At 38.0% G+C, this 14,756-nt stretch overlaps 1 long non-coding RNA gene across 1 annotated transcript in view; it reads right to left on the bottom strand.

The window, feature by feature from the left end:
• Window positions 1-4,245, bottom strand: part of LOC116814715 (uncharacterized) — an 80,810-nt gene extending 76,565 nt beyond the window's left edge. The window contains exon 1 of the long non-coding RNA XR_004371321.2: window positions 4,162-4,245. This is a non-coding gene — a long non-coding RNA (uncharacterized LOC116814715). The remainder of the gene's footprint in view (window positions 1-4,161) is intronic.
• Window positions 4,246-14,756: the final 10,511 nt, after the last annotated feature.

The raw sequence follows: 14,756 nt of genomic DNA, 5'->3' as shown, positions 1-14,756 counted from the left end.
ACACACATATATAGTCTTTTAGATCTGCATATACTAGATTTTTCATTTGCAATCTTGAAATTATGATTTAGCCTTGCTTAGATGTACTTCCCCTCTCTTCGAAAGCTTAAGTCAACGCACTGAAAATTGCAGATATAAAACATATTATATACATCTCCACCTGCATGGTGAGAGAGTTAGAATATTTTTTTAAAAAACACAAGATTTGTTTACAAAATTCACTACTTTTAATGACAGCATTCTGTATGAGTCTTTTTGAAAGCAAAGCCTATGGCTAGTCCATTCTTACTAGTGGGGAAATATAACTAATCCATGAGGCTGCACAAACTTCTTTCTACAATTTACTGAATCAGTACAGTACTTTTAAAGAATTTTCTGGAATCAGAATTAGTTACCATACAACCAAGGATCTGCCTTACTCAACACCATTTAGAAATCTTTACAGTTTCTCTTTGTCCTGGGCTTGCACTTTGATTAGCTTTTTTAAAATCCGTGCAGCCAGAGATTCTCTGGACCTGCCAAAATGATGGAAGAACTTAAGCCTCATGATGTTTTCTCAGATAAACACCACCAAGATGACGTTTCTTTCCTGCATTAATTACCTTCTGGTTTCCACCTCTGTTAAATTCTTTAAAAAACTGCAAGATGATATATTAAAATGTGGACAGATACAAAGTTCAGGTTGATCCCCATTATCAGAAAATAAATAAATAAAGCCATTGGTGCCCTGTCACTTCCAAATCTACCCTTTACTATGTGGCAGCACGTTTGGTCCATTAGCTGACTGGGGCAGTAATGGCCCCAGCAATAAAGATTCCCTGTGGAACAATCACAAATGCTGGATATCCCACTTGATAGATCCCCTTTCTTCCACAGCCTAACTTTATCGTCTCTAAAATAATTAATCAGTTTGCTCATCAAACAACATTTATATAGGCAAGAGTTGCCAAAATTACATATAACTTTCCACTCCCATCTCCCTCTTGAAAAAAATCCTCCTTCTTCAGAACTTGTCTGACTTCGTACTGCAACTGGGCTCTTCTTGGTTTTACTAGCCGAGCCCAGTTTTTTGATAAGAATGGAAAACTATATTCCTTTGATCAGTTAAGGCCATACTTTAATTCCATTGACATACCATACAAATTCATATTTTTACAGGGCAGTAATACTTCAATGATTAGATTCTTATCAAACCTTGAAGAGATACTATTTAATATGTTTCTAATACAGGGAGATTACCTTAAATCTATAGAATACTTTTAAAAGATCAGGATCCTCCAGACAGCTATCTGGGAATGGATATTAAAATCCCTGCTGATATTCACATTACATTTGGGAGAAATAGATTTATATAGCTGATTTGGAAGTTTGATTACCCAACATCAACAACTGCACACGACAATACAGAGATTATACAGAACACACAGAACTGATCGTGAAAAACATTAAGGCTTCATTTATGTCCAAAATGCTTTCAAACATACGTAGTGGTACTGTAGACTTAAACATTTTAGAAAATGGTCAAAATGCATGCAAGTGTGATTTTCAGGCTTCCCATACAACTGTATTCATAGCCTTGCTAAGTGTTGGTAGCAATACAGATTTATTCTTTCCTCTATTTTCTTTTGATGGCTGGCAGATTTTCTATTGCTGCCCAGTGGAATAATCCACATGTTCTCTCTCTGTTTATTAAAGTATGAAACATCTTTACTACAGAGAAACTCATTTCCCTATTTTTTTTTTAATCCATATTATCTTGCTACCTGAACACAGTTTATTACCTTGACTGAGTCCGCTATATGCCACAAAATCAAGAAACTTGTCCTTTGACTCCGAAGAAAAATTGATGGGAGTTTGCTATAACTTTTGCTTTCATTTGTATGTGATTGCATGCCATGTTCCTTTGTATTTTGGTATTCGTGTATTAATTCCGTTTTTCTGCTAAATGATTACATATTTTAATAATTGTTTCTGTGTGCTGCCCCCTAATTTATAGAAAGTTGTATTATTTATTTAATCTGGATTGTTTTCAATTTATACTAAATAAAAGTATGAACAGAGTCAATTTAGAAGTGCTAAACGATGAAAACTGCGTTTTAAATATCCAAAGTGTCACTACGTAACACTGAATATACAATCATCCATGGTAACCTTTATTACACATCTAATTATTTTTTCATATAAAACTTTTTGTTGTTTTAGCTGAATATTTGTACATCAGACTACCTTAGTAAGGCTTAAATAGAGTTAGTGTATAAAAAAAAGAATTTGTTTCTGTCAAAAAATGCATAGGCTCAAGGGCCGTTTAACTTCGCTTAGTCACTTAGTTTATTTTGCATTAGAGGAACTTCTCATTTAATTTACCAGTCTATAATAGGTAACTTTTTCAATATGGAGCTAAAGGTCACTATTATATGTAAGGAAAATTAAGCCGATGTTCTTGGTTGCCTTACAGTTCTCCTAGTTCAACTACTCCAATAAATGAACATGTACAACAAGCCGAAGGGCTTTTTATTACAAATTTAATTCATTTCTCTAGACAACTGTGAAATTTGCCATTGACATTAGTCATTACCCCAAGGCGAACTAAAAGATGATCTCAGTTAATAAATGATCCTTAACAAGGAACGCTCCTATCTACTGTGATATTGGCACAGGCACATTTTATTAATGCAGGACTAGCTTCCTGCCAGAACACTAGCGTTCACGACTATTTGGTGTGCTTGTTTCCTCTTCCTGCTCCTGATATTAATAATTATGCATTGGGATAATTAGCAACACAAAGAGACAGCACTATAAGCTTGCAGCTAGATTTTCGGCATGTTAACCTTCTGGGAAATAAAGAACAGAAGCAAAGAGTCTAGCCAAATAACCAATGCAGGTTGATTTCACAGTGTGTAAAAGGCTAATTATCTGTGAAAAGTCTGACCTCAAGTAACAAAATTACACAAATGTGCAGGCATTTTATTTTAAATAAAACTCAGATCCACTAGCACATAATGTGAAGAACCAGGTTAACTGTCTCACAGAACTGTTGGTGTATATATGTATGTATACTAGTTAACTAGTTCTCCAAACACCTGCATGGGTATGGTAAAATAAACTTTTGTTTCCACAGCCATTACACTGTAAAATATATATATTATAAATACAGTGTGTGACAGAAGTAGGTTAAGTGCATTTTGTTTACTGGAGACAGGCTACAGTAAAAAGAAAAAAATATTACTACTTCTTTACAGATACCATGTGTAATTCATTCCAATATAAGAATATTTATCCACTAGCAGTAATAACAAACCACATTTTTTGTCATAAAAAAAATAAATTGTATTTGCAAAAAGCAAACACATTATGGAGTGTGTAAAAATGCAATATTCCCATTTTCTAGTCAGAGTTCCAATTTATTGAAGTAACAGAGCAGAAAATGCACTGACAGCTGTTACATTTTATTGCGAATTAGTATATACGTTTTATATCCAGTGAGCAAATGCATGATACATTGTATTCCAGTAATTGCCACTGGCTTTCCAAATGGAAACTGAATGATCTTAGTGCAATTACACTCAGGAGAGTAAATGTAACAAGCTACAGTTCTACATTATAGCTCTTTAACAATATCAAGAATTTTGCTCTTTAAAATAATATAAAAAGGTCAGACTATCTATTTATCTATCTCCACAGAAATAGATAATATATACATACATCTATATCTACAGACTGTAAGAAGAGTGTTGTTGCTATTCTGGTTTAAATTAAGTTATGTATGTCACAGCCTACAAGATTTAGAAACTTCTTAAGGAAGATGTTTAAGTTTTCAATCACTCAAGTTATTTCCTCAGCGTCAGTACTTTTCTCTTCTCTCTGTAGGTTGGGGAAGGTGGGGAGAACAGTTGAATACCATCAAAACATCTCATTTCATATCTGAACCACAATGTTGGCTATACCTTCACCACATACTTTCATTTAATACTTTCTTTTCATAGACAATAAAACATTTGTTTCTTAAAGGTTTAATAAATTTCCTTCAAAGATAATCTTTCTAATCTTTTCCACTGTAGGGTTTCTCTTCAGAGACTCACCCGTGTTATTAATAATTCTAAGAGAGCCTGTATGCTGAGAAATAAATATTTGAAATGCATTAAGAAATTTTTTTACACTAACCTTCATAACATATTTTAAACCATTTCGTTGGACAACCAGTCTTGTGACAGCTCCTGCACCTTCAAGCTCTACGGTGAAGCATTCAGTAAAGTCGGCAGTCTCCTCCCCTCTAGTGGTTACCAGCTCTCTTTGCAGCAAACACAGAAAGAGAAAGACCTATAGAGGACCACCTCAGGGCCATTTGTGTAGTTTTTCTAAGCTTATGGGGGAGAAAAAATAGACCCGCTGTCTATCACTGAAGCAAATAAAATTTATCAGTCATTTAAAACAATACGTTAGTGGTGACTAAAACTTAATCAACACCAACCTGCTGACATAGATTTGCAATTTGAGCAGGTTATTAGTGATCGAATTAACAACATGTCACAACTTGTTTTTGATTTATTAGAAGAAACTGAATAATGCAACAAGATTACAACCAAGGAGCAAGAAGGCATGACGACAGTAATATGATACAACTCTTGAAAAAGTAGCATTAGAAACTATGCCTCTCTGTGATTTCATATTATTGCAGATTCTTACAGATTCTTGCTCCAATTATTTACAAAATAAAAAGAGCCACTACTCAGCATAGACCGAGAGTATTATAAAATGGCTAGCAAATATTCCTAATGGCATCTCTAATCCACTTCTGCATATCTATTACAAGACAAAGAAATAAAACAAGCAGTTGTCCAGGTTCCTTAACTGCCCCCCTTTTTAAACTAAAATGGTCTAATGGGTTCTATTTGGGGTAATAGCCTTTTGGCAGACTGCTTCACAATACAGCAAAGCCACCTTTTCAAACATGTAAGAATCATTTGTGCATGCAACTGTGGTACCTGTGGGTAAATTTGCCCCATATAGAGTTATAGTACAAGGCATATGCACCACTCAAGTCCCATTTAAGCCCCCTAAATTGGACTTAAATGTCTCACAGGCCTTGTGCTGGCCCTCTTTCCATGGGTGAATGTCACCCTGTATGCCCAAATATGGCTGTGAATGGTACACATTTGTGCATGCAACCAATCACTTAACTTTTTTACCATATAACCCCAACTAGGGTCTGTTCCAAAGCTCCCCAAAGTCAATGGAAAGACTCCTATTGACTTCAACAGCTCTAGGATCAGGCCAATGTACAGTAACCAATAGGATTTTAACTTGTTTTTCCACATCAGACAAAATAAATTATATTAGTGGGAACCCTGGAAACAGAAATGAGCATGAGCTGCACAATTCAGACCTAGATTAATGTCAAAGTTCAGAAAAATTGGATCAGGATTTTGGATCAGGCCCATCTCTAATTTTGAGTGATTTGTTACAGCTCTATCAAAAAACCTGAGAGTATTTTTCATCGCTCCCCCCCTCCAATTTAACATACATACACACAACCAAGGAAATTCACAATTAAATCATTAATTCTTGGGCCCAAAAGAATAAAGAAAGAGGCTTGTTAATGCTGCACTAATTGGTATACTTGGCTTGTCAGTCTCAGCAGGGAGGCCAAGCAGGGAAGGAACATGGAAACTCAACTAGCCTCTCGCCCGCAGAGCGGTCTGTCACTCCAGGTTGTGACAAAGGCATATTTGGACACGAAGAAGTAAAGAGAAAGCCATATACCACATGTGCTGTTTTGGTTCACAGGCAGAAGTCTTCAGCTTTCAACGCTCCACTTCCACAAGCGACAAATTCATGTCAATAAGTGGTTTGTTGGTAGTGCCACATTTGCCTACATATGAGCACAAGTTTGGATTTTATTTATGTCTTTTTCCTTTTATTAGTAGCGATGTTTTATAATTAGGTGATACCTTAATGGAGAGAATACAAGCTCCTTCACCACCAATTCGATTTCCATAGAAATTCATGAAAAAAACCTAATCAAATTGAGTTCTGCAGACAAGACAGTAAAACTTCAGTGTTTATACTCTGTGGAACACAGAGACTGCTCCCTCCCCTCTACATCCCTGGGGTGCACAGCATGCCAAACGGGGCAGGGAAAATGTATGTCTATGGGCTTGTCTCCCCTATTCATACTGGTTCTCAAAGAAGGACCAGATTCTGCATCCCATATAGATGTGGATGTTTCTAGTGTTCCTTTTGGTATGTATGGACTCACCAGAAAGTAGGGGCAAAGATGTGATTGAGCCTTGATTGTTTATAGACATTTCTATAATATTTGACACTTCAGTACCAGAGTGCCTCTCTAGATTATAGATACATCATTACCTTGAGAAGGGCAAGTTTTCTTTTTTTCTTCTGCCTCCTGAATTAGATGAACAATATATTTGTTTCATGTAGACTGGGTCCTCCGGATGCTGATCAGATTTCTGTAGAACCTGGTAAAAAGAAAGGTTTGATAAGAAGGAGACATTGAAAATGTGCTGGATTAGAACGGAGGGACTGGAAATAAGGAGCAAAATGTTAGTAGTGAAGGTAACTAATCATTGGAACAGATCAAGGACAGTGGTGGGTTCTCTATCACTGGGAGTCCTTAAATCAAGATTGATTGTCTCTCTAAAAGACATGCTCTAGCTCAACCACAAGTTACTGGTTCCATTTAGGAATGACTGGGTGAAATTCTATGGCCTATGTTATGCAGGAGGTGATACTAAATGGTTATAATATTCCCTTCTGGCCTTAAATCTATTAATCTAGTTAGAATGCATAATAAACAAATCAAACTTGAACAAAGTTACCCAATTAAAATGAGAAGGTTTTTTTGGTTGATGCAATATGAATGGAGATTCATGTGGAACTCCTGATCCTGCAAATCCAATACAGTGTGGTTCTACTCTGGAAATGAACCATTTAAAAATGGCACCTTCATATTCAGCAGATCTGTCCCCTTGCCGGATTCTCCATTCCTTCCTGATCTCTGCTCAGTGCAGGAATAGTTTATTTTGGCAAAGGTAGCCCTGTATTCTGAAATCATCTTGGAGCTGGTTTAGTCTCAGTGCAATTTAGAACAGCCTCAGTGCTGCTCTAAATTGCACGGGCTTTTAATGATCCCTCTTGGATATTATACCAATGAAAGAATGGCCAGAGCACAGCACATTTCAGGCACACCTTAACTCTCTCCCATTATGTCCCAGTATGTTGTCTACATGGGAATAAAATGATAGAGCAGAAAATAGAATCTACCTCCCATTCTGTATTCAGAGTCATATCTGCTCACTGAGTCCATAATAATTTGTTACTGCTTTTACTCCTGTAAAGCACCATAGAATTAATACAGCTAAGAGAGAGTGAGTTTGTGCATCAAGAGAATTCTTTACTGAATTCAAATAAATTATGGATGGTGGTAGATTCTCCATCACTGACCATTTTTAAATCAAGATTCGATGTTTTTTTTCCTAAAAGCTCTGCTCTAGGAATTATTGTGGGGAAGTTCTATGGCCTGTGATGTAGAGGAGGTCAGAGTAGGTGATCACAATGGTCCCTTCTGGCCTAGGAATCTATGAATAAATAAGTGTATGAATCTATTCCTGTGCAAACTCTTTGGAGGTAATGGAGATTCGCAGGCATTTAAGGCATTATTTGGCCTGCAGTGCAAAACCTTATGCCTTACTAGTGATGATCGTGCAATGCAATGAACCAAACTTAACTTTTATTCTCTACGTAGAGTTTAAATGAGGGAGTTGGAAATCATTGATACACAAAAAACACAGAACCCCACAATTTTATTTTAGAGTAATTTTTCAGAGTAGACCCATATTGTAGGATAATAGAAATAACAAGATAGAACAAATATTATGCAAAGGAATTTATGTAGTCACTATCCCTCAAAATTCTATGATGAGGTCAGAAGTTCCTGGGGGAAAACACTGAAGAATGCAAACTGAAAATGATAGGAAACTTGAATTTGAAGGATTTTTTTAAAACTTGCCAAGCACAACCATTTTCCTGAAAAAGCCTTCACTCGGAAATTAATTTAATTCCTCTGCATACAAATAAAAAAATCTACAATGTTGTGCGCCATTAAACTTTTAAAATAATATTTTAAAAATATACATTCAAAGATTTAGAGACTGCAAAGATTTAAATGTGTGCATAAATTTCCTCACACAAGTAATCCCATTGAGACTACTCAGGCCAGGACTACACTACAAATGTATATTAGTATAACTATGATGCTCAGGGATATGAAAAATCCAACCCCTTGAGTAACGTAGTATACGTAGTATACAGGGCAACACTTTTTGGCTCTGGGAAATTTTCAGAAGATACTTTCACTTAGCAAAAATATCAGCAGTGTAATATTTGGTATTATTTTACAAATTTGATAGTAATTTATCAATATTTCCCAATTCATTTATAACTCATTCATCTCAGAAAGTCAGAAGACTGCACTGACAGAAAAAAGAGTCTCCTTTTGGTTAATCTACCTGTAAAATAGGCATAAAGCTAGCAGAATTATGATAGTTAAGGCTCTAATCCTGCATCTTTATTTGTCCACATGGAGCCAATCAGAATTAATGGCATTCTATGTGGACTCAGGGGGTCTGTCTATATGTATGCTTCCAAAGGATCTGGATTCAAATTTAGTTATGTCTAAATTTCATAGGCAAATATGTAGCATATGGTCAACAATTTCCCTTTCTTTCTTTCTCTTGCACATGTGTAATTATTTTTGCATGTGTGGTATGTAGCTTTTAAAGAATTCTGTCTAAATAGCTTTAGGTGTTCATTTCTTGTCTTCAGAACCTTTGGAAATAATCCTGAAATATAAACAGTACAAAAGTGCTTCCTATACCTCATCTAAAATGACCATTTTGCAATGGGTAAGACAATAGTAGGTCACCACATCACCTCCTTGCATCTGATTACCATACTCCTGGGCCAAAATCGAGTCCCATCGAAGCCAATAGAAAATATCCCACTGATCTCAGATGGTCCAGTATTTGTAGCAATCTGTATCTGCTGAACACTTGCTAAAGTTAGAAACACCATATAAGCTATGCCAATACAAATTCAGGCTGCTAGCTCATCAATGTTTGTTACCCCACCTCTCATAAGTGGCCAACTCTTCCATATTACACCTAGCTTAGAGTCCAGCCCTCCATGATGCTAAGTATTTCCTGGCAAGACACTAAGCCCCCTCAACTCTCAATGAAGCCCACAGGAATTGAGGCTGCTCAGAGTCTTATGGGATTAGCTCTAAATTATACTGTGGAGGAAATCATGTTCACTACAAGAAATGAAAGCCCCTCTGTAGCATGGTAATCACCTGCTCCTGCCCTGAAGGGTTTAAAATAGCCCTGGGAGAGGGCTGTTGCAGGGGGAAACAGCTACTAGGCTGATTGGGGAAGCAGCTCTGGCTGAGGCATGCCCCAGTCAGGCCTCAGCTGACCCTATATAAGATGCTAGAAGCCAGAGACAGTCTCTCTCTAGCTATAAAGGGAAATGGACCTGGCTGCAGGGACCTGAGCAGAGTACCTGAGTGGAGCAGGGCTGGGGAAGGCAGAGTTGCTGGGGATGCTCCAGCCTGGAAAACTCCAGGCTGTAGCCTAGCAGAAGGCCAACGGGTACTGGGGGGTTGCAGAGGGCAGCCCAGGGGTAGGCAAAGGCAGCAGGTCCAAACCCAACCTTGCCAGTGATGAGTAGGCTGATGCAGTCTGCGCCAGGGCGTGGGGGCTAGACAATGAATGACAGTAGCGTGATACTGTGGCAAGGTGGGTATAGTGGGTGAGGGTTTCCCGGGAAGGGGAGACCCTGAGACAAAGGGGTTACTGCCAAGGGGCAGCACCCCAGATAATGGGGCACCGGGTCTGGGAGGGACATGGGGGCCAAGCAGCAGCGGGACACCAGCCTGCAGAGGGTGCTCTGGAGGCTGGACAAACTAATTCCCAGAGACAACCAGCAGGATGTGCCACAGCGATGAGTCCTCGCATTGCTACACCCTCAAAACATGAGATTTGATTAATATTATCCTACGCTGTACGGTCATGGACATTAATGACCGCTGAATTTTCCAGCCATTTATAAAAACTTCACCAATATTTAATCTGACTAAATGGCCAGACCAAAATGAATTGTACAGGTGGACTGAAAACTATACGAAGTGGTACTTATTTGAATTAGTTTTAAATGTAGTGGCCATTTAGTGCATGAGTTATTAAATTACATAATCACTAGGTAAACACAGGACACTGTTGTTTTAAGAATTTAATGAGGCAAAAAGGATCAACCCCCTTGGTTTCATTTCATTCCAGAGTGGGGTTTGCAGAGAAGAAACTGATCAAATGAGGCATGAGCTCATAATAGTAAGTAGAACAGTAACAGTAGCAGGAAAGACAAGTTCTGTTTCTCTGCCATTCAGTATGCCATACTGCAGTATGCTCCTGCTTTGGCCTGAAGAGAGACATTTCCCCAGGTTCTGCATTTCTCCCACTCTGCACAAGGAAATGAATGAGATCCAAATTATGTCTGAGGGGGAAACAGAAACATGTTTAATATAGTTTTTGCAGATGAACGAGGGGGGGAGGCCAAGAAAATGATTATAATGTAATGCTACAAAAGCATCATATGTATTTTGTTCACAACTTAAATCATCATATATAAAAGGGCACACTTGCTTCAGCATTGCTAGATCACAGAAAAATCCACAGGTCCTTACGTGAATTGGCCAGGCCTCCTAAATTCAAGGCAGATGGGGGTGGGGGGAAAGCATATTATGATGATTTATATAGTGCCATAATTTTATATGCTACATAGACTAGATGGTCGGGGCAAACAGATAATAGGCCCTAGCCCTGACAATCAAAAGGCCTGCACAACTGACTACAAACAGCACAAGACAAGACAGAACATGGAGTGCAGTGTGGGCGTTAGAGTTAGAATGCTGTAAATTAGAAAGAGACACATTTGTAATTGGCATTGCTGACAAAGTGGCACTAAAGTTACAGATGGAGTCAGAGCTGATGCTGGAACAAGCAGCCTAAATAGCTTGTCACTCTGAGCTCATTAAGAAGTAAAATGCAGATCAGGGAACAGCTAAGCAGCTGGGTCAGGTTGTTCATTGGCTAATTTAGTCTAAACAAGAAAGAGGGAAGAAATGAAACGTTCTAGAAGAGTAAAAGGAAGCAAGGCACTAGCAGAAGTGTAGAGGTGCCATCCACTTGCTGCAGTCAGAAGCACAGCTTGGAAGAAAACTGCCAAGCACACAGTAAAAAAGTGCAGGAAATAACAATAAATTGGAGTTTTGACAGTCTCAATCTTCTTGGAGCCCAAGAGCCGAATCTTGTGTACATGCCAGAGTTAGACAAACAAATCTCCCAAAAGCTGAAGATCAGCACAAGTATCTGCACATGCACTGGAGTACATGCATGCCTAAATTGAGCATATGCTACTGGGTGCACTAAATTTTGAAAGTTTGGCACAAATTGTCATCATTCTCAGGAACTGAAATCTGAACCATCACCACCACTGTCAGAATATCTCAAGAAGAAATAATGTAGAGCTCTCTTCTCACAGAACTCTAGCTATTCATCCATGCTATGGAAGCATAACTCTAATATAATTTTACTGTCAGGATCCTCGCTTGCATGCACAGCCCCCCCCAGCCTCAACTAGCTTTGAATCTCAATGGCAGGACTGTGGGAATGATATGATCCACCCCAGTCCTACCTTCAGCCTGTCTGATGGCCCCACTCAAGCCCCAGCCCCTCCCACACATGGACCTCAGGATGAGCCCATGCAGGTAGGTGAGCACCATGAGCATCTAATCCTCCTTTCTCACTCAAGGGGTGAAAATCTAATTTTTACTCAATCTTGATTCAGGCAGACTTCATGGAAGGGAATAGGAATTTACCTAAATGAAGAAAAACACAAAAAAACAAAAAACAAACAAACAAAAAAATCCAGACCAGCTGAAGCCTCAGGATCTGCTGTACCTAGATGAGGATATGGATCAATTTTAAGGGTTTTTGTGTGTGTGTGGACCAAACAGGTCTCACTTGTCCATATGTAATTTTAAAAACACTTTTGTGGAATTTTAATAAGTAGCATTACTTTGAGGCAGAATTTATATGTGAAGGGGACACTGATAATTATGACATGGTTTGATTCTATGGAACAAAAGCTGTGCAGAAAGCCTCGTTAGGGGAGGCATCAGAACCTCTTCCTAGAATGTCATAGTCTCTCACAGAACCCCTTGGAATCCTCGGGGATCGTGTGAAATCTGTCAGAATTGGGGACAAGTGCTGCAACTCCATAAGAACTCGCCATGGGCTCCTGATAGGATGTCATGGGGAGATATGTATAGAGACTTATTATTGCTATTTAGTTGTATTATTGTAGCATTTAGGAGTCCCAGTCACCTAGGAGACCAGGGCCTAACTGTGTTCGGTAATATACAAACACAGAACAAGAAGACAATCCCCAAAAGACAACAGTTTACAATCCAAGTATAAGATGAGAGACAATGAACAGATACAGATAGACCAGTGGGGGAGTACAAGTAAATAATGGGACAGTATTGGTCAGTATGATAGGCTGTGATGTCAGGACACTAGAAATCTGGCTGCATCTACCCCAACTCCCATTCCAAAGTCCCCTTCCACAAGTTTTAATGCCCCATCTTGTATTCTGAATATTGCCAGTTTCCCAGTATTTTTCTCCATATTTCACACTCACTTTTATATATTTACGTTGACTAAATGAGTCAATGCTTCTAGAAAGGCAAAATGATATTTAGATTTGACAGAAAGGGAGTTAAAAGTTGAGAGCTTTCTCCTGTGTGTCAACTGTTATAATGTTCTATTATCCCTGCAGGGATGGAGAGAAATTCTTGTAAATATTACTTATTTAACAGAATATTCTTAAGCAACCTATCAAACTACTTAGTGAAATCATAGGAACAAATCATGAGAGACTTGTGAATTAAAATGATTAAGGCTGGTTTAATTTCACTAAATCAGGACATTTCCCCAACATCATAATAAGGATTTGGTTTATATATTCCTGAAATAACTCCCAGATCAATTTTCTGACATCATGCCACAATTCTTTCAATGCAGGATATAGCCAGCAGATATGAAAGTAACTCTTTATACCATAGCATTCCATCTATTATTCTGTTATGAATTTTATGCTTGTTTCTTTTTAAAAACTCTTGCATTAAAATATCTAATCAATGTTTTCCATGCAAATACTTTTCATAAGGAGGAATTTGTATCAGATTGCCTCTATTTTTGTAGAAGAAAACATACTTTACTATTAGAAATTCTGTTTAATAAAAAATTAGTGACTAAAGTGAACAAGACCAGGGTAAAATTTGAAATCCTTATAATGGAACACCCAGGAAAATGATTGGGTCATCTTGGCATTTTGATTCTTAGAGGCACAATGAGACTGACTCACTTGGTTTGTGGTAATTAAACACTTGTATCTGGGTTACATAGCTCCACCCAGCATGGCATAGAGATATCAATGTTAAATCAGTTAAATTACACATGGAGTAAGACACTGTGTAGCACAAGTAAGGATATCAGAACATGGGCCAAGGTAAGTCACCAATGGCACACAGTCAATAAGCAATTTTCAGTTCATATAGTAGACACATTGAAGAACAGGATGGCCTTGTGGGTAAGTCACAACACTGCAAACCAGTAGTTCTGGATTTTAGTCCCATCTTGGACACAGATTTGCCATGGAATCCTAGCTTTACATTTTCTTCAACAGGCTCAGCATTTTGTCCTTACCTTTCAACCTCGGTAAGCCAGTGAGGCCAAAATTTCCACAGCTGCTGGCTGCATCTACTTTGGGCGCCCAGTGCAAAAGTGTCTCAACCTTGGCACCCAACAGTGAGGAATCCCAAATTAGTGGCCACTTTTGAAAAATCAGGCCTCTTTCTCTCTAATCCTCACCTTCTTATATGCATAATGAGGAATATAATACTTACCCATCTCACAGAAAGAGCTGAAAATCATTAATATTTGTAAGGTACTTTGAAACTACTGGATAGAAAGTGCGCTACAAATGCAAACTTTTGTCAGCATTATAAACGAATACATCTGCTTTTGTTTCAAAAATACTCTCTCTTATTGTACTATTTGTTTATATTGACAACTTGTGTGTTTATGTGCATCAAAAGTTAATATAAAACAAGAGATGTATTTAATAACAATGCTCTAATTGCTCCAGTAGGAAAATCAGTACATTGACTTAATGGATGATTCAGTAATATATTAAAGTTATGAAAAATACTTTCTGTACATTTAATTTACTGAAAATATTTGACGTATTTAAATGAGAGTGTGGAAGTTCATTAGCTTTATTGAATAAAACCATCCTGTGAGTAGCACTTACAGAGCTTTACATGTTTTATATACCAAGTCAGTTTAATGCAATACATTTCTCAGAGGAAATTCAGCCACAGATCTCTAACAAGTTGTGGACATCTAGAAATTGGAGCATGAGCTTTCGTGGGTGAATAGTCACTTCATCGGATGCCCATGAAATATTCACCCACGGAAGCTCATGCTCCAATACGTCTGTTAGTCTTTAAGGTGCCACAGGACTCTTTGCTGCTTTTACAGATCCAGGCCTGGTCTACACTATGCCGTTAAATCGATTTAAACAGCATTAAATCGATTTAACGCTGCACCTGTCCACAC

The sequence above is a fragment of the Chelonoidis abingdonii genome, chromosome 1, assembly GCF_003597395.2.
Source record: "Chelonoidis abingdonii isolate Lonesome George chromosome 1, CheloAbing_2.0, whole genome shotgun sequence".
Taxonomy (NCBI): domain Eukaryota; kingdom Metazoa; phylum Chordata; order Testudines; family Testudinidae; genus Chelonoidis; species Chelonoidis abingdonii.
Note: the sequence above shows the minus strand (reverse complement) of the source record. Positions and strands in the feature narration are given on the sequence as shown.